At 44.4% G+C, this 20,163-nt stretch overlaps 1 non-coding gene across 1 annotated transcript; it reads left to right on the forward strand.

The window, feature by feature from the left end:
• Positions 1-3,972: 3,972 nt before the first annotated feature.
• Positions 3,973-4,039, forward strand: TRNAT-UGU (transfer RNA threonine (anticodon UGU)). Its single transcript has one exon. It is a non-coding gene; the product is annotated as a tRNA-Thr (tRNA).
• The last annotated feature ends 16,124 nt before the right edge of the window (positions 4,040-20,163 follow it).

Genomic DNA, 20,163 nt, shown 5'->3' on the forward strand with positions numbered 1-20,163 from the left:
GTCCCTAAGAATGGTGTAAGAATTTGGGGGCTAGCAGGACAGCCCCAGTGTGACATGATGGCTCCGGAGACTGGAATTGGTGTTCTCAGATGGGAATGACAGCTGTCGGAGTGGAATGACAGTCCCTGGGACCAGGTAAACTTCTCTGGGCCAGGAATAACTGACCCAAGAGTGGAATGATGGTCCTAGAGGCAAAAGAAGAAGAAGAAGAACTGCTAGAGGAATGGATGTACACCCACTAGTTTGGAAAAACAGTCCCTAAGAATGGCATAACCTGTGACAGCTCTCAGAATGGAATGATGATCCCTTGGACTGAAAAGTGCTCGGGGGCTAGAATGTCCCCCCAGTGGAATGTACATTTTAATTAAAATTTCTGAAGGTCATACAGTGATCCAAAAACTGAAAACTCCACCTAGAAACTGGATAGGAGTAAACATTGCTTTGCTCAGCAGCAGCAGCAGCAGCAGCAGCAGCAGCAGCAGCAGCAGCAGCAGCAGAAGACTTGGTTTTTATACCTCACCCTTCACTACCCAAAGAAGTCTCAGTGCAGCCTTCCCTTCCTCTCCCCACAACAGACACCCTGTGAGGTAGGTGGGGCTGAGAGAGCTCTGAGAGAACTGGGACTGACCCAAGGTCATCAAGTTGGCTTCATGTGAAGGAGGAGTGGGAAATCAAATCCAGTCCTCCAGATTGGAGACTGCTGCTCTTAACCTCTTCACCACACAATGAACACAAACAAAAGCAGTTTCCTAGCTTCTTGCAGAAACCACACCAACAACTTCGTCCCACGGCTTCCAAATTCATATATGGGAACAACCTCTGCTATAGTACCTTTTTGTCATTAGCTGATAAAGATACTGGCGGATGGACAAAATACCCAGAATGTTCATGGCTGGGTGTTGTCATTCCAGTCCCAGGAACCGTTATTCCAATCTGGGTGCTGTCCTTGCAGGCCCAGAGCCGTTTATATGGACCCAGGGAATCAGCCTTTCACTCTGGGGGCTGTCATTCCAGTCTCCAGAGCAGAATTCTCAAAATCCTTTCCACATTTTCTTTGCAACTTTTGTGTGCTGTAATGTATTTCAGTGGAGCCAATGCAAGTCACTTGGTATCTCCTGTTGTCCTCAGTAGATATTCTTGTCATTCATTTTAATACATCCCCTCTTTTCTTCTTGCAAAATAAGCGCTTTCTTCGTTGAAGAGACTGGTGGGGAGATACTTGCATGACTTGTTTTTGCTAGTTTGCCTGCCTGGATCCCCAAACCAAGTATGTTTGGGGGTTTAGAGAGTATTCTACATTGGAGTGCAGATACTTTGCTCGTTCTTCTCATGCCAAAACCCAGGAGGTGTGGTTTGATCCAGCAATTTCAACGAAATTCAACAAAAATGCCATCAGCTAATGCATGTAATGGCCATAATGCAGCCCATGCACTCAAAATGCAGCTGATTTTAGATGGCACAGAGTGGTAAGGCACTCTGCTCACGATCTGAGTTCGATCTTGGCAGAAGCTGGGTTCAGGTAGCCGGCTCAAGGTTGACTCAGTCTTCCATTGGTAAAATGAGTGATGACACTAAATTGTTCAGGGTGGTGAGAACCAGAGAGGATTGTGAGGAACTCCAAAGGGATCTGTTAAGGCTGGGTGAGTGGGCGTCAACGTGGCAGATGTGGTTCAATGTGGTCAAGTGCAAAATAATGCACATTGGGGCCAGAATCCCAGCTGCCAATACAAGTTGATGGGGTGTGAACTGGCAGAGACTGACCAAGAGAGAGATCTTGGGGTCGTGGTAGATAACTCACTGAAAATGTCAAGACAATGTGCGTTTGCAATAAAAAAGGCCAACGCCATGCTGGGAATTATTAGGAAGGGAATTGAAAACAAATCAGCCAGTATCATAATGCCCCTGTATAAATCGATGGTGTGGTCTCATTTGGAGTACTGTGTGCAGTTTTGGTCGCCGCACCTCAAAAAGGATATTATAGCATTGGAGAAAGTCCAGAAAAGGGCAACTAGAATGATTAAAGGGCTGGAACACTTTCCCTATGAAGAAAGGTTGAAACGCTTGGGACTCTTTAGCTTGGAGAAACGTCAACTGCGGGGTGACATGATAGAGGTTTACAAGATAATGCATGGGATGGAGAAAGTAGAGAAAGAAGTACTTTTCTCCCTTTCTCACAATACAAGAACTCGTGGGCATTCGATGAAATTGCTGAGCAGCCAGGTTAAAACGGATAAAGGAAGTACTTCTTCACCCAAAGGGTGATTGGCATGTGGAATTCACTGCCACAGGAGGTGGTGGCGGCCACAAGCATAGCCACCTTCAAGAGGGGTTTAGATAAAAATATGGAGCAGAGGTCCATCAGTGGCTATTAGCCACAGTGTGTGTGTATATATAAATTTTTTTGCCACTGTGTGACACAGAGTGTTGGACTGGATGGGCCATTGGCCTGATCCAACATGGCTTCTCCTATGTTCTTACGAGTCCCCAGCTTGCTTGAGGGAAAGTGTAGATGACTGGGGAAGGCAATGGCAAACCACCCTGTAAAAAGTCTGCCGTGAAAATGTCATGATGCAGCATCACCCCAGAGTCGGAAACAACTGGTGCTTGCACAGGGGACTACCTTTACCCTTTTTTTTAATGACCCATTCGAGATAAGCCCAGCAACCCAGAAAATTGAGAGCCACCAGCTATGCCCAATACAAAATTCCGCTTGTTTTGAGTCTTGAACAAATAATCAGTGCAACAGTATGGAGCAATGAACAGACATTGTTAAGTGAGGAAAGTTCATTTTCAGGACACGTTCTTTGCTAAAACCAAATCGTCACTATTTTTGATTATTTGCAATTGCATCTGGCTGGTAACAACCCGAGAAGATCTGTGCTTAGCATCGGTTTTCACTGAGTGGACAACAAATGGCCCCTGAGAGCCACTAAGCAGGACACAGAGGCTGAGACCTTCACCTGATGCTGCCTCTTAGCAGTGCCATGCAGAGGAATACTGTTCTCAGTATGCTATTCAGAGAGGAGAGTGTTCACCAATCACTGGTGCTGAGTAATCAGAGAGAGTCATCCCAGGCAGGCCTGCTTGGAATCCTACTCAGCTCTGTTCAGCAGGGTTTGGTCCCAGGACAGTGTTCTTAGGGCCTTCTCCACTAAGCCTTATGCAGTAGGGGGCTGTAGAAGATATTGAACTGGATTTATATCCCGCCTTACTCTGAATCTCAGAGTCTCAGAGGGGTCACAATCTCCTCTACCTCCCCCCCCCTCCACAACAGACACCCTGTGAGGTGGGTGGGGCTCAGAGAGCTCTTACAGCAGCTGCCCTTCCAAGGACAACTCCTGCGATAGCTATGGCTGACCCAAGGCCATTCCAGCAACTGCAAGTGGAGGAGTGGGGAATCAAACCCGGTTCTCCCAGATAGGAGTCCGCGCACTTAACCGCTACACCAAACTGGCTCTAGGGTTGAGCAATGGTAAGCCCGTGATTTGTTCCTAGCTTTAACCAGTGGTCAAATCAGATCTTTATATATTTCCCAACAATAGCTTCAAAATGCATAAGTATAAAGATTTGTGTTCTTCCTTAGTCCAGCCCTATACATGCAATTTTATAAGGACGAAGCAGGCTTCTGGGAATGGTGTTACATCAATGACTCTTCCTCCTGCTCAGTAACTTCATGGAGATAACATTTACCTTTCTCTACTTCACACACACACACACACAAACACCAGTTCCATTCTTCACACATTCCCTTGCCCAGTGACCTCAGAATGGGGAACTGAGATTGCTAAAAAATACTTAATGTTGTGCAAGAGGAGGTAAAGATTGTATAAGTTTCTGAATTAATGGCAAGAAAAAACAGCAAGCTCTGGAACTGTATGCAGGGTCTTCATCTCATCCACATCCCCAGGAAGGAAAATGAGAAAAGGACAGAATTCTGTGCATATTCACATAGGCTTGTGTGATGGGAGGGACGGTGGCTCAGTGGTAGAGCATCTGCTTTGTAAGCAGAAGGCCTCAGGTTCAATCCCGGGCATCTCCAACTAAAAAGGGTCCAGGCAAATAGGTGTGAAAAACCTCAGCTTGAGACCCTGGAGATCTGCTGCCAGTTTGAGTTGACAATACTGACTTTGATGGACTGAGGGTCTGATTCAGTATAAGGCAGCTTCATATGTTCATATGATGGTTTCTCCTTATGGGCCAGTGTGGATCTGCCACCAAGTTTTAATTTGATACAGGGATCACCAGAACTTTGTTACAGAACCTTTTTTTTAAAAGTCAAGAAAATATGCAGTAATAGTAAAGGAGGGTGCGATAACAGAAGAATCTACTCCTCATTAAATAATTCAAATGCCCAATATGGGGGCGAAGAAAGGGAAGAAACTTCCAGTACTGAGCTGGAATCTTAAAATACTTAAGCACTTAGTGATATCCTGTTCTATAATTTTGTGTAGTGTGCAGGGCTTTTTTTGTAGCAGGAACTCCTTTGCATATTAGGCCACACCCCTCTGATGTAGCCAATCCTCCTGGAGCTTACAGGGCTTTTAGTACAGGGCCTACTGTAAGCTCCAGGAGGATTGGCTACATTGGGGTGTGTGTGCAAAGGAGTTCCTGCTACAAAAAAGCGCCGGTAGTGTGTATGCATAATAGTAATTTTAACCCCTGAAAGAAAGACTTTAATACAAAGGCTTTTGCTAGGAAAAAAGGCTACTGCCTTCCTTCCCTTGCTATGCCCAGAATCAGAGTCGGATTAACAATTAGGCTAAGTAGGCACTGGCCTATGGGCCCCCACGCCTTTAGGGGCCCTAGCCTGGCTCCCCCCCAGGTTTCCCCCTACTTGCAGCCCTCCCAGCCTGCATGCGCAGCCAGCAACTGAGCTGCTCTTTGCCCAATTTGCCTGGTGCAGCTGCTGCTGGTGTTGTCACCAAGTTTGCCTCTTTCTGCCTCTCCCCTGCAACTTAGTAAAAGGGTCTTTTGAGAAGGTGCCTGCAGGCTGCAGAGAGGGCCATGGGCAGTGGGGTGGGCACTCCAGCTCTGAGATTATTTGGAAGGGTGCCTCCAAGATTTCGACTGCCTCGGGGCCTCCACAGAGTTTAATCCAGCACTGCCCAGAGACATGGGGAGGGAGAGCAGGGAGGTCAATAAGGAAGTCCAGGATATAGGAAAAGAGCTGGAGAAGTAGGAAAGCCATAGGTGGGCTCAGAGGGAATGAAAGGGGACAGAGGCTTTCCTCCCTCTGGAAAGAACGCTTCTCTGTCCTTCCAGTAATATAGTAATAGGAATGATTGCGAATCTCACTTCCAGTATACAGAGTTTCTTAGGGCACCTTTCTCCTCTTCATTCATAACTTTGTTGTTTTTGAGCGGACATTAAACGCATTCCTAGGTGATCCCTGAGCAGACTGAATATAGCTTAAAAAGCCAGGAGGTGTGTGCTGCAGACAGGTATGTGCTCCCATATTGTAGGTCTGTGGGTGGGGTAGATGTTTCTTCCCTAGACCCAGGGGTGGATTTCTAGCAAGAGCTTCTTTGCATATTAGGCCACACACCCCTGATGTAGCCAATCCTCCAATAGCTTATAAGGCTCGTTTTTGTAAGCTCTTGGAGGATTGGCTACATTAGGGGTGTGTGGCCTAATATGCAAAGGAGCTCCTGCTAGAATTCCACCCCTGCCTAGACCCACACCAGTCTGGCTTTCGCCCGGGCCATGGGACGGAGATGGTGCTGGTCGCCTTAGTAGATGATCTCCAGCGACAACTGGATCGAGGCGGGCCAGCAGTACTGTTGCTGTTGGACCTGTCGGTGGCGTTTGACATGGTTGAACATCAGTTGCTGGTCCACTGCCTCGCTGATGTGGGGATTCAGGGGTTACAATGGCTTTCCTCCTTTCTCTGTGATCAGGGACAAAGGGTGGCGATCGGGGGACGATCGTCCCAGAGGCATCCGCTTAATTGTCTGAGTCGCAGTGGCCTGGGAAGGGAAATCCCTCTACCAGACTTTGATGGGGCATCACTGATATCAGCGTCTAAAAAGAGCTTGGGGGTGCTACTGGAGCCCACATTGGCTATGGAGGCCCAGATAGCAGCCACTGCGAGATCCGCCTTTTTCCATCTTAGGCGGGCACAACAGCTGGCACCCTTCCTAGAGCACAGTGACTTAGGAACAGTGATTCATGCTACGGTTACCTCGGGACTAGACTACTGTAATGCCCTCTACATGGGGCTGCCCATGTCTTGGATCCGGAAGCTGCAGCTGGTGCAGAATGCTGCAGCCAGGCTGTTACTGGGTCTCTCTATTCGGGATCATGTGCAGCCGGGTCTGCGGAGACTGCATTGGCTTCCAATAGTGTTCTGGATTTGCTACAAGGTGCTGGTTATTACCTTTAAAGCCCTATATGGCCGAGGACCTGTCTACCTTAGGGACCGTCTCTCCCCACATATTCCCCAGAGGGAACTGAGATCTGGATCACAAAGCCTATTAGAAATCCCCAGGTCAAGGGAGGCGAGATTGAAGGCTACCAGAGAACGAGCCTTCTCTATTGCGGCCCCCCACTGGTGGAACCAACTCCCAGATGATGTTAGAGCCTTGCGGGATCTTGCCCAATTCCACAAGGCTTGCAAAACAACACTATTTCGAATGGCCTTCAACTAAAATACAGAGTTGCTTAACATCATGGTATGGAACCTAGCACCAAAACTGTTTTAAATTTTTTTAATATTTTAAAGTGCAATTGTTAATTTAACTGATCTTATTGTAACCGTTTTTACTGCTTTATGGTTTTATTGTTTTATTGTGGATATTCAAGGTTGTTAGCCGCCCTGAGCCTGCTTCGGCAAGGAGGGCGAGATATAAATATGAAAAATAAATAAATAAATAATAGTTCTGGATTTCCCTAGACCTCAGTTTTCTAAGTTTCTGATGTATATCTTATCTGTTAATCAACGGAATTATTAGATTAAAACAAGGAAACTTCAAGATTTCAAGAACTTGGGAAACTAACATTAGTTTAAAAGTATAGTTAATAATCATTTCGAAAAGTAAGGGAAAAAAGAGCATAGGTTAAATATAAGACCATATATAATATGACGATTTTGAAGAATAGAATAGTTAACACTCAGTACTCTTCATATATTTTAAATTGGTCTTTTATTGTTTTTACTGTTGATTGTTTTTATAATGTAACCCACCCTGAGCCTGTCCTATGGCAAGAGTGAGCTAAAAATAGAATAAAAAAATAAATAAAAATAACTAAGTAAAGAGAAATAAGTTATTTAGATATTTTAAAGGAGCTGTAATAATTTACTTTAAATATTATTTAAAATATATAATGTATTTTATATATAATATACATTATATAATTAAAATAAAATATATAATGTTTTTAAAATATATAGTATATTTAATGTAGGCAGTTTCTTTTGATTATATATGACAGCTTAATCAGTTGTGTGAAGATCTTCAATAAAACTCTATAAAGAAAAAAAAAGGTCAATTCAAAGCATCTGGTGCTTTTAAACACACACAAAAAAAGGGAAGTTGAAACTTTTCCAAAATAAAATGAGATAAGCGAACAACACTTCCAAGATAAATGGATTTTATTTATGCAATTGCTGACAAGTTGTTAATTGACTATGTCAACGAGTAGGAGGGTTGGCTCAAAAAGACAAGGCAAAGGCTGGATTTTTTCCCCCTTCTTAGTCTCTTCCCTGGAACAGATTTAGTTAACAACACATAGCGCTGAACATTAATTTCATACTCGTCCAAAACTTCCCATCAGAACACTTATTCCAAGGCATTTTCACACAGCTATATTGGGACCAAGATAAGCCCAGAGTGGGTGTTTTATAAAGTGGATGGTGTATCTTGTGAATCGGTTCAATACCCATTTGAATGTCATGTCCTACCAGGATGAACTATTCACCCTGCCTCCCCCTCTCCCAGCCTTGCTCACAAAATGTTCAGGACCACTTCACAGATTGCATGTTTCTCGGAGGTGTTGACTGAAGATATTTTAAGTGCGCTTTTATCAATGTGAAACTTGAATGCAAACACATGTTTGCAAACCCGGGTTGTCCAGAAATCTGGAGCAAAATGTAATCTGGATGCTGCTGCTGACACATAATTCTGTTTCTCCTTTTCATCATCGTCTGGTGAGACATGTTGTTCTGAACAGCTGGGAAGAAGCTGGTTGGAGGCCAATACAGCTAAACTCCATCCACAGGATACTATGGTGCTGTGATGAATGACAGCTGGTCAGGGAGGTAGATGGAAACAAGCTTGCAACTTGGAGGTTCTGTTAGATCTATATCTACCTTTTTCGATTGCAGCTCCACACTGGTGGAACCAACTACCGGATGAAGTGCGGGCCCTGCGGAGTCTTGATCAATTCCATAGGGTCTGCAAGACTACCCTTTTCCAAATGGCCTTCGCTTAATGTGGATTTAGTCTAGTATATCCAGTCATCATAAACTACTGAGAAGAACATCTAGAATATAGCACTGTAAACGTTAGTTTTAATTGTAATTCTGATGGTTTTAATTATAATGGTTTTAATTAGCAAATTATATATATCGTACTGAGATAATGAGCCTATAATTTAAATGGATGTTTTTGACCTTTAAAATCCTAATATCCTCAGAAGCATCAGCTTATATATTCATATATGCAACAGCTAAGATCCTTTTCACAGGTTCTCCTTTGTGTGCCTCCAGCCTTCTGAGGTGAGCTGGGGAGCACCCGGAAACAAGGCCTTTTCCATGGTTGCCCCAACATCTGGAATCTCCTGTGCATATTGGACTAAATTTGAGGTGGTTTAAAAGTTAGGTGAAAACATTTCTGTTTTAGCAGGCATCTGTTAATGAAAAGTTTTAGTCTGGTTTTGATTTTTATCGCAATTCTGCTTCACAGATTTGCTGCTGGGAAGTTTTTATAGTGTAGACTGAACAGTGTAGTTATTATGCCAGATTTTGGGTCAGTTTTACACCATTGTTTTTATTGTTACTTATGTTGCAATACCTTTAAAGCCCTATATGGCCGAGGACCTGTCTACCTGAGGGACCATCTCTCCCCACATATTCCCCAGAGGGAACTTAGATCTGGGACACAGAATTTATTATTGATCCCGGGCCGAGGGAGGCAAGATTGAAGTCTACCAGAGAGAGAGCCTTCTCTATTGTGGCCCCCTATGGGTGGAACCAACTCCCGGAAGAAGTAAGAGCCTCGCGGGACCTTGCCCAGTTTCGCAAGGCCCGTAAGGCAACATTATTTCGGCTCGCCTAAGAGCATACCCAAGAGGGCTGAAAGACACTGAAAATTAATGACACTAGCACCAAAATTGTTTTAAATTGTTTATTGTTTTAACTGTCAAATTCAAGAACTGATGAATTGTTTAAATGTTTTATTGTGAGCCACCCTGAGCCTGCTTCAGCGGGGAGAGCGGGATATAAATCCAATAAATAAATAAATTTATTTTAGGGCTGCCAACTCCAGGTTGGAAAATACCTGGAGATTGAGGGGGGGGGGGGTGAAACTTGGAGATCAGTTGTAATCCCAGGAGATTTCCAGCCACCAGCTGATGTTTGGCAACCCTATTTCTTGCTTCCTTTTAAGGGTTTTTAAAACTGAGAGCTCAGGAGATCCACACATGCAAACACAGCGATTCACACAGCAGTTTGGGGAAACTGGACATGCAAAGGCTTGGCAAACCCAGAGGCCTGATTGCATACACTTCCGTGTTGAACATGCACTCAGAGGCAAACCCGAGCTTGCCTTCATTATCTGCAATATATTGTATGTCTCGTTTTCAGTCTTTAAAAGTATGCAAAATCCAGCGCCATAATGAGTGACAGGAATTCCTGTTGACTGGGAAGTTAGCATTGCCTTAATGTATAAAAACTGCATACTACTCAGAGTTTAGTCTAAGGTTGCCAACCTCCAGGTGGGTCCTGAAGAGCTCTCAGAATCGCAACTGACCTCCAGACTGTAGGGATCAGTTCCCCTAAGGAAAATGGCTGCATTGGAGGGTGGACTCTATGGCATCACTGAAGTCCCTCCCCAAATCTCACCTTCCACATTCTTTGCCCCACATCTCCAGGCATTTCTGAACCTGGAATTCAGGGCTGGATTAACATTTAGGCCGAGTAGGCACTGTCCTATGGGCTCCCATGCTTTTGGGGGCCCTGAGCTGGCTTCCCTCCCAGTTTCCCTCCTGCTTGCAGCCCTCCCAGCCTGCACACACAGCCAGCAATTGCCCGACTTGCCTGGTGCGGCTGCTGCTGGTTTCATTGCCAAGTTTGCCTCTCTCTGCCTCTCCCCTGCAGCTTTGTCAAAGGAGCTTTTGAGAAGATGCCTGCAGGCTGCAGCAGGGGCCACGGGAGGTGGGGCGGGTGCTCCAACTCTGAGATAATTTGCAAGCCCCCCCCCCCCAAGATTTTGACTGCCTAGGGGCCTCCACAGGGTTTAATTTGGTACTGCTGGAATTGGCCACCCCAGTTCAATCCTAAACAGTCTGGTAATCTCTTCCTCACAAAACTAACCTACACAGGAGCTATTGGGTAGGTTATAAAGTGTTTTGCAGGGTTCCTACCCAGTCACTTCAATATTGCTCTAGTACTGCGGTGGAAGATTGCCTCTGCAGTTGGTCCGTCTAGATGTTCTCAGTGGTGGTGGCAAGTTCCCAGTGTATTTTGCTGGGAACCCTCGGTCTAAGGGAGTTTCCCAGCATGGAAAAACAGAAGAAGAAGAAGAAGACGACATTGGATTTATATTCCGCCCTCCACTCAAGAGTCTCAGAGCGACTCACAATCTCCTTTATCTTCCTCCCCCACAACAAACACCCTGTGAGGGGGCGGGGCTGAGAGAACTCTCCCAGAAGCTGCCCTTTCAAGGACAACTCCTATGATAATGATGGCTGACCCAAGGCCATGCCAGCAGGTGCAAGTGGAGGAGTGGGGAATCAAACCCGGTTCTCCCAGATAAGAGTCTGCACACTTAACCACTACACCAAACTGGCTCTCAGTTGGAAGAAGAAAAAGATGATGATGATGATGATAATGATATTGGATTTATACCCCACCCTTCTTTCTGAATCTCAGAGCAGCTTACAACCTCCTTTATCTTCCTCTCCCACAGCAGACACCCTGTGAGGTAGGCAGGGCTGAGAGAGCTCTTTCAAGGACAGCTCTGCAAGAGTTATGGCTGACTCAAGGCCATTTCACCAGCTGCAAGTGGAGGAGTGGGGAATCAAGCCCAGTTCTCCCAGATAAGAGTCCGCACACTTAACCGCTACACCAAACCGCTACTCTCCATTCTCCCCTTCCTAAATTAACACAAGTATTCTTGCATAGAAATGAGTAAGATTTAGAAATGTTTGACATGGGCTGCTTTTTGCCTCTTGGGGTGGGGGGCGGGGAGGGTAAAAAAGTTTGTAAATGGTTTTGATGATGCCTGTTGTGTTTTTGATGCCTGTTGTGTTTTTGATGCCTGTTGTGTTTTTAATGTAGCATGCAGGCTTCTAGTTGTTCCCTTGTCACAAACTGTGTCCCCCTTCTTCTGACTCCCTGCCTCGGTCCTGATGTCTGGGGCTGATCAGCAGACAGCATGTTTCTTCCCAGGAAGGCATGTAGTACACAAAGCATCCATTGCAAAGACATGTTTCCAACTTGCCAGTCATCACTGGAGTGACTAATAGAGCAGACATAATCTTTTTTTTTTTGCCCCTTGGGGGGAAAAATATATCAACATTTTGACTGCAGTAGGTAGTTAGGCAATAGTTTTATTGCATGAGGCCATTGGCCATTACAATATAAGATTACAGTATACAAATTTACATTAAAAATATAGTTAAAAAGCAGATCTTCAGGTTAGAACTGTACACTTCTGAAATTTCATAAGTACATCATTGGTCTGTTCAAAACCATAACAGCTGTGCTGGACTATAGAGCTCAATGTGGTGCATGACTAGGAGCCGCCTTGGATCTCACTTTTCTAGCTGCAAGTGCAAAAAGTGCTGCCTTGTGTGAGACCAAGGGGCTTGTGTCCGACAGTAAAAAAAGAAATCAATTTTTCATTGTCAGATAAATTGTGTACTTGGCTTAAAATGGTATAAGTCAGACCAGCCATAGAACCAGGTTGTGTAGTTTTCATTGGCTTCTTAATGAACCAGGTAAAATTAGTCAGACAAGACTTTAAAATTTCTGTTGCTTCATTTAGAGCCCACCTTTCTCACCAAAACTTGAGGCAGATTATCCAGTTAAAAACAAGGCAGGAGAGATGGTATAAGACAATGAAAAACAATACAAATACCGGCAATATAATGCAAGCAACAAATAGTTCAAGGGAACTCAGTTTCACAGTTGCTACAACCAGGGCTTTTTTGTAGCAGGAACTCCTTTGCATATTAGGCCACACCCCCTGATGTAGCCAATCCTCTAAGAGTTTACAGGGCTCTTAGTACAGGGCCTACTGTAAGCTCCAGGAGGTTCGGCTACCTCAGGGGGTGTGGCCTAATATGCAAAGGAGTTCCTGCTACAAAAAGCCACTACTACAAACAGTATAAATATATATAATGAGTGAGAGCTTTAGAAGGGGGTCAGATAGATTCCTGCAAGAGAGGTCCGTTAGTGGCTAGGAGCGCCGGTTCATAAGAGGAACCTGAGATAGCAAAAACTGTGCCCATAACCAGTGTTCCCTCTAAACTGAATTAGCATGAGCTAGCTCACAGATTTTTAGCCTCCAGCTCGCACATTTTTGTCTTAGCTCAGGAAGGATGACCCCAGAGCACACTAATTTCTGCAGTAGCTCACAACTTTAATGCCAGCAGCTCACAAAGTAGAATTTTTGCTCACAAGGCTTTGCAGCTTAGCGGGAACATTGCCCATAACACTTTAGCTGAACTCTTTAAACTAAAAAAGTTTTATATTAATCAACATTTATCACTAGAACTTTTTCTTATAATACAGTACCAATTCCAATATGTTATTTAGAAATATCATACCATTCAGCTAATCTACTAGTCAGCAACTCTTATTTGTAAATTACTCTTATTCATAAGTACAATTGGTAAACGTGCTCAATGCATTGTACAAAATCCAAGTATATAACACAACATCTAATATATAACACATAAAATCACAATTGTAAGTGTATCTTGTATTAAATAGAGTCCATAAATATATTCCTAATCCTGTTGAATGTCCATTCTTAAATCTGTTGAATGTCTGACAAAGTTTGTAATTGCCTTCTTTAAATTTCATATTGCCTTCTTCAAATCATGCCAAACACAAGAGGAAGCTGTGTGAGACTAAAGAAGAGAAAGCAAAAATGCTCACAGCCACACCAGCTGTAAATATGCTTATGTGTGAATAATACCAAAAATCTCAAGTTAATAAAGAACAATGCATAAAAATATTACAAATGATTACAATGGGTAACAATTCAAACCCTATACATTGTTTTTATACAAAATTCCCTTGCAGACTTGGAAAAGATACAAACAATTAGAAGCACAAAATCCAAAGACAAGCTAGTCTATTTCAGGGAACTTCCATTCCTTTTCATGTGTTGACGTTGAAGTTTGGTGAAAATAGCTTAGTGGTCCACGCACACAGAGTTGCTGCGACGGATAGCTAGCAATACCATGCCATTTCCCAGAGGCTTCTTCAGGCATGTGTGCTCTCGGGACACATTTTTCCAAATTACAGTTGCTTCAGGTCATGCAAAGTGCTGGCGTCCAATGATCCCGTGTTTGTTATTTATTTATTTAAAACATTTATTCAGCTTCTCCTGGAAAAAATGGCTGCTTTGGAAGGTGGGCTGCATGGCCTTATACATTGCCAAGGTCCATCCCCTCCCTAAAACCCAGCCTCCCCAGTTCTACCCTAAATCTCTAGGGATTTCTGAATCTGGAGTTGGCAGCCCTAAAGTCTGATCACAGATCCTTTACGGGGTTGTGGTTTGTGTGTGTACAAAAGAAAAACACTTTTTTTGGTAGCAGGAACTCATTTGCATATTAGACCACACCCTCCCTGATATAGCCAATCCTCCTGGAGCTTACAATAGGCCCAGTAATAAGAGCCCTGTAAGCTCCAGGAGGATTGGCCACATCAGGGGTGTGTGGCCCAGGGGTGGAATTCTAGCAGGAGCTCCTTTGCGTATTAGGCCACACACCCCTGATGTAGCCAATCCTCCAAGAGCTTACAAGGCTCTTTTTTTGTAAGCTCTTGGAGGATTGGCTACATCAGGGAGGTGTGGCAAATATGCGGAGGAGCTCCTGCTAGAATTCTGCCCCTGGTGTGGCCTAATATGCAAAGGAGTTCCTGCTACAAAACCCCCCAAAAGCCTTGTTTCACATAATATTCACTTTGCAGTTTTGAATGGATAGAGAAAGGGGGTGGGGAAAGGGAGTTTCTAGCTCAAGGGTGTCAAACATGCGACCCAGGGGCCAAATCAGGCCCCCAGAGGGCTTCCATCAGGCCCCCAAGCAACTGGCTGTTGTCTGCTTCCTTCTCCCTCTCTCTTGCTTCCTTCTGCAGAACAGCTTGCTTTGCCAGGCTTGCTCAGTCTCAAAATCTTTAATTGTGTTTGTGTCCTTTATAAAGTTTACATCTCTACTACCTGGCATTACATTTTATGACACACATGGCCTGGCCCGACAAGGCCTCATTTATGTCAGATGTGGCCCTCATAACAAATGAGTTTGACACCCCTGTTCTAGCTGGAGCCAGGTGAAACTGAGATGAGGGCAAAGGCTTAGCTTGGGGCGGTGCTATCCATGGAGTTCTCTGGAAATCTGCACATCTGGAAATAAAAAGAGCTTAGCTAAAGACACCACAAATTCCTAGGGCTCTTGAGCCAAACAAAACATTGCCCTAGATCTTCTCACTGCTTGGGTAAGTAGAGATTTTCTTTGAAGGCCAAGAAAGGCTTAAGCTCCTGAGTTGATCCTGCAATGCAGTTGTCTCCGTTTACTGGCATTTCTATCCTGCCCTGTTCCTTCGGTGCGGCTAGTCAAGAGCCCAGCTTAGTAGAATATTTTTCATCTGGAAGGAGGGGGTTTTCTCCATTGCAAAGACACTTTGGGGAGAAGGATTTTGTTTCAAACCAAACCCTGGCAACCCTGCCAGTCTGCTTTTCGTAAACTTCCGTGAATGCAGAGCTCAACTGCACAGTTAAAAATTCATTCTGTTCTAACATTTGCCTGAGGCTATTCTAGACTTATAGATTGACATAATTTACTTGTCCTATATACACTACCTTAAAAAAAAGAGAGAGAAAACGGTGCCAACGCGACACCATTCCTTCTAGCTCAGCAAGCCAAGCAATCAGCAAAGTGCCTGTGTGTTTCCCTCTTTGTGTGGGCAGCTTGTTGGCTAAGCTACTCCAAGTCTGCCGTTTCAGCCAAAAAACCCCAGTTTATTTCCTTGCACAGCATTAATCTCATGGGCAACGATGGCTGATGCCCAGTCAAAGGACTGTTTAGAAAGCCGATTATGGATTAACCAACCAGAATGAAGGTACGGAATGCATAATATCGAGATCCGCCCAAGGGTTTGGGTTAAATACCGACCTGTTTCGTAATGCTCAGCATTTGGAAGGTGCTTTACATTTTCAAGTTCCTGTACTCATATTGAATCATTCTGATTTAATCCACATCCTTATGAATTATGCAAGGGTGGTTGGTACCAATTTGCCGATTAAGAAAGGCAGACATAGGATGCTTAGTTTCAGAGGGCAGCCCTCTTGCTCAGCAGTAGAACAGCTAGGTTTGAGTCCAGTAGCACCTCAGAGACCAACAAAAGTTGCAAGGGATAAGTTTTCAAGAGTCAAAGCTCCCTTTGTCAGATGCAGTGGAGTAGAAGGAGAGATCTGAGGTTTTTTTTATCCTAGTAAGAAGATGGAGGGGTGTTGCAACAGATGTGGATGTACAAGGTATCTCATAACCAGCTTGCTTGGAGCAGCTTGGGGACAGAAAATTAGCATCTCTCATGAAATAAAAGTTCTATGTCCCTATTCAGCCCGGGGAGGGCGAGGGGTTTCCATTGCTTAGGATGCTTAGGAACAACATCTGGGAAAGAGAAGAGGAGAAATTGCACCTGAATGGAAACTGAAAGCAGTTGGAATTTCGCCTGGGAGATGAATGGGATGAAGACGCAAGCATTGAAAATCAAAGAGCCCTTCTTACAGCCACCTTTTTTGCTTAGGTAGAAATTCAAGCATGGCTACTGAGAATGCAAGTTCCCATACCAGAAAGCATCCCAGATCTTGTCTTCATTTGATGCTTCCCTTGGTGGTCTTGGAGGGCAGATATAATAATGTACCACATGTAAATAGAACATGTAGATGATCATATGACAAAGTAGAAACCACTGAGCATATGATTATAGAGTACCTTATATACAATGAGTTGAGGCCTAATTTTATCACCTCTTTGCTTAAAAATATATGGAATTGCTTAATACGAGAGCCCAGGTGACATGACTACTATCAGACATGAACGATCTTGTCACACTTTCAGTGACAAAATGTATAGGAGTGATAATTAAATACCAGGGAAATAACATTAAGGAAGGCATTTTCTATTTTAATTTTAATTTCTGCATAAGGTGATAGCTGTATGTACAGTACTAGATGATAGATAGGTAGATAGATAGACAGACAGACAGATGATGGACGGACAGACAGACAGACAGATAGATAGATAGATAGATAGATAGATAGATAGATAGATAGATGTGCAGCAGGACATTAGAATAAGCAAATATTAAGAAGATGATGATGAAGAAGATATTGGATTTATATCTTGCCCTCCACTCCAAATCTCAGAGTCTCAGAGTGGCTCACAATCTCCTTTATCTCCCTCCCCCACAACAGACACCCTGTGAGGTGGATGGGGCTGAAAGGACTCTCACAGCAGCTGCCCTTTCAAGGACAACCTCTGCCAGAGCTTTGGCTGACCCGAGGCCATTCCAGCAGGTGCAAGTGGAGGAGAGGGGAATCAAACCCGTTTCTCCCAGATAAGAGTCTGCACACTTAACCACTACACCAACCCAGTGGTTTTGAAATCCTGAAGTCCCTTCAATGCTCCTCTGGGTTTCCAAGCCATGAAGCTCCTTTTCATAAGCTACAGTGAACACATGTACAATCCATGAGCAGTGTTTTTTCTTTAAATGTGTGTTAAGTTATTCTCAAGTTGAATTCAATTTATGTATGCCTGATCATATGATTTTGACTTCACAGGGGTACTAAGTCAAGGTACTGGTCTAGATTTTCATTTGTAAAGTGAACACATGTACACATGGAGGGTATACTTGTCAGGATCCTCTACAATATGCAGGGAATTTGTGACAGATGCTCAGAGGTTTCTTGGCAGGCATTCCAAAGAGGGAAGAGTTCTTCAAAACTCTGATGATTACTGCTTTAAGGTACATTAGACCTAAATTGTTTGGGGATTTATAGAATTAAATCAGCATTTAGGAGTTATTTCTAAAATTATTAGGGGCAAGTGTATGTATCAGTACACAAACCTCCACCCATCTACACATCCATCCATCCATCCATCCATCCATCACCCATCCACCCATCTACCTACCCACCCACCCATCCATCCACTCATCCTTCCCTCCCTCCCTCCCTCCATCCACTCATCCCTCCCTCCCTCCCCTCACCTATCCATCCATCCATCCATCCACCCACCCATCCATCCATCCATCCATCCATCCATCCATCCATCCATCCATCCATCCATCCACCCACCCATCCTTCCACCTACCCATCCACTCATCCCTCCCTCCTTCCCTTCACCCATTCACCCACCCATCCATCCATCCACTCATCCCTCCCTCCCTCCCTTCACCCACCCACCCACCCACCCACCCATCCATCCATCCATCCATCCATCCATCCATCCATCCATCCATCCATCCATCCATCCATCCACTTGCTTTTCCTTTCAGGATTGCTATTTCAGAGAACACTGTTTATGAATAGGGGGCATGGTTGTCAGAGCTAGGTTGGGAAATTCCTGGAGATCTGGAGGTGGGGGGGGGAACCTGGGGAGGGCAGGGGTTTTTGCGTGTGTTCTGGTCAAAAGGAGAGACATTCTTTCCTTGTTGCACATTTCTAACTGTCTGCGCCAGAGGTTGTCCAGGGCCCAATTTATTAAGTGCAGCCCGATTACTGAAGACTGCGTAATTTGCATTTATTATCCATTGACTCCATGAAAGGGGCTTTGATGCTCAACGCTTGGCTCGAATTTTTAAGCACATTGGAGAACCTGTTCAGATTCATGCTGTATCATTACTTTATGCAACATTAAACTAACAGCCAGGCTTTTCTTAATTGCATCAGTGTGGTATTGGCTTTCTTAGAGCCCAACAGAGGAGGAGCTCTTCAGGGAGTTGTGGCTGATTGATGAGAGCGGGTTCAGACTTGTCAGAAGACAGCAAGCCATGTCTGTCTCCCCCTGGGTGAGATGAACCTGACAGGAAGGAAGTAATGGGGAGGAGCAAGACTGAAGAATGATTTGCAGTTGGAGTTTATGCACAATTCACTTGGAAGTCAGTGGCATTGAGTTCAATGGAATTTAATCCATAAGAAACAGTGCAATCCTTAGCAGGGTTACACCTTTCTACACCCATTGAAGAAGAAGAAGATATTGGATTTGTATCCCGCCCTCCACGCTGAATCTCAAAGTGGCTCACAATCTCCTTTATCTTCCTCCCCTACAACAAACACCCTGCGAGGTGGGTGGGGCTGAGAGGGCTCTCACAGCAGCTGCCCTTTCAAGGACAACCTCTGCCAGAGCTATGGCTGACCCAAGGCCATTCCAGCAGCTGCAAGTGGAGGATTGGGGAATCAAACCCGGTTTTCCCAGGTAAGAGTCCACGCACTTAACCACTACACCAAACTGGCTCACTGTATGACTTCATTCACAATGGCCATCTAAAGTGCTATTTCTGTTCCTGCGCTGCAGTTGGCGTTCACATGCAAAAAAAGGGAAAGAAACTTGGAAATGGTTTTGTGTTGGGTTTTTGAAACGATTGAAGGCTACATTGAAAGGCTGATATACAATCATGTTTTCCCCTTCCTGTGTTTTACAAGGCATGTCCGTTTTAGGCTAAGCATGTCTTGATCTAAGTGAAACAGTTCGTTTTGTTCCCAGTAGCACCTTTGACTTTCCCGAGTCAAAGCTCCCTTCATCAGATACAAGTCAGAATGGAGATCTCTGAGTCTTTATATCCCAGACAGAATGTGGGAGGCGTTTTGCAAGGAAGGAACTCAGGATGTAGAGGTGCAATGCACACTGTAATCAGCTTGATTAGAGCAGAAGGGAAATGAATGGGGCAAAAACCCCCCAACCCCTCTGTTGTGAGAGAACAATCCTATGTTCATATTTGGGTCTGGGGAATCCATTGGTCTGAACTTGTGAATGAACTCAAGTTCAGCAGCCTCCCACTGTAATCTGCCTTTGAAGCTTCTCTGTTTGAGGACTGCCGCTCTTTGGCTGTGATCACACACACTAAATGATGCACTTTTCAACCCACTTTCAATGCACTTTCCAACTGGATTTTGCCAGTTCACGCAGTAAAATACAGTTTAAAAGTGGATTGAAAGTGTATTATTTAGCGTGTGTGATCGCAGCCTTAGATCAGTATCTCATATCTGATGAACAGAGCTTTGACTCGCAAAAGCATATACCCCAAAAATCTTGTTGGTCGCTAATGTGCTACTGGGATCAAATCTAATTTAGATCAGGACATGCTTAGCCTAAAACAGACATGCCCTGTAAACCACAGAAAGGTGGAAACATCAGTTTTTCAACATAGCCTTCAATCACTTAAAAAACCCCATGCAAACTCAATTCCAAGTGCCGGTTTTCTCCCGCATGTTCTATTCCAGACCAACATGGCCACCCTCGGAAATGTGATCCAAGTAGTAGATTAACTCCACTTATACTCTGCCTTTCTTTGCATTTAGGGTGCCCAAGCAACACATGCTATTCCCCTCTCCTCCATTTTATCTTCACAGCCTCCCTGTGAAGTAGATGAGGCCGAGAGTGTGTGACCGATCCAAAGCCACCCAGCAGGCTTGCATGGCAGAGCGAGGGTTCAGTCAAGGGTCTCACAGATCCAAGTCTGGACTCCCTAGCCGCTATGGCACAGTGGTTCTC

The sequence above is a fragment of the Heteronotia binoei genome, chromosome 9 (genome assembly GCF_032191835.1).
Source record: "Heteronotia binoei isolate CCM8104 ecotype False Entrance Well chromosome 9, APGP_CSIRO_Hbin_v1, whole genome shotgun sequence".
Classification (NCBI taxonomy): Eukaryota; Metazoa; Chordata; class Lepidosauria; order Squamata; family Gekkonidae; genus Heteronotia; species Heteronotia binoei.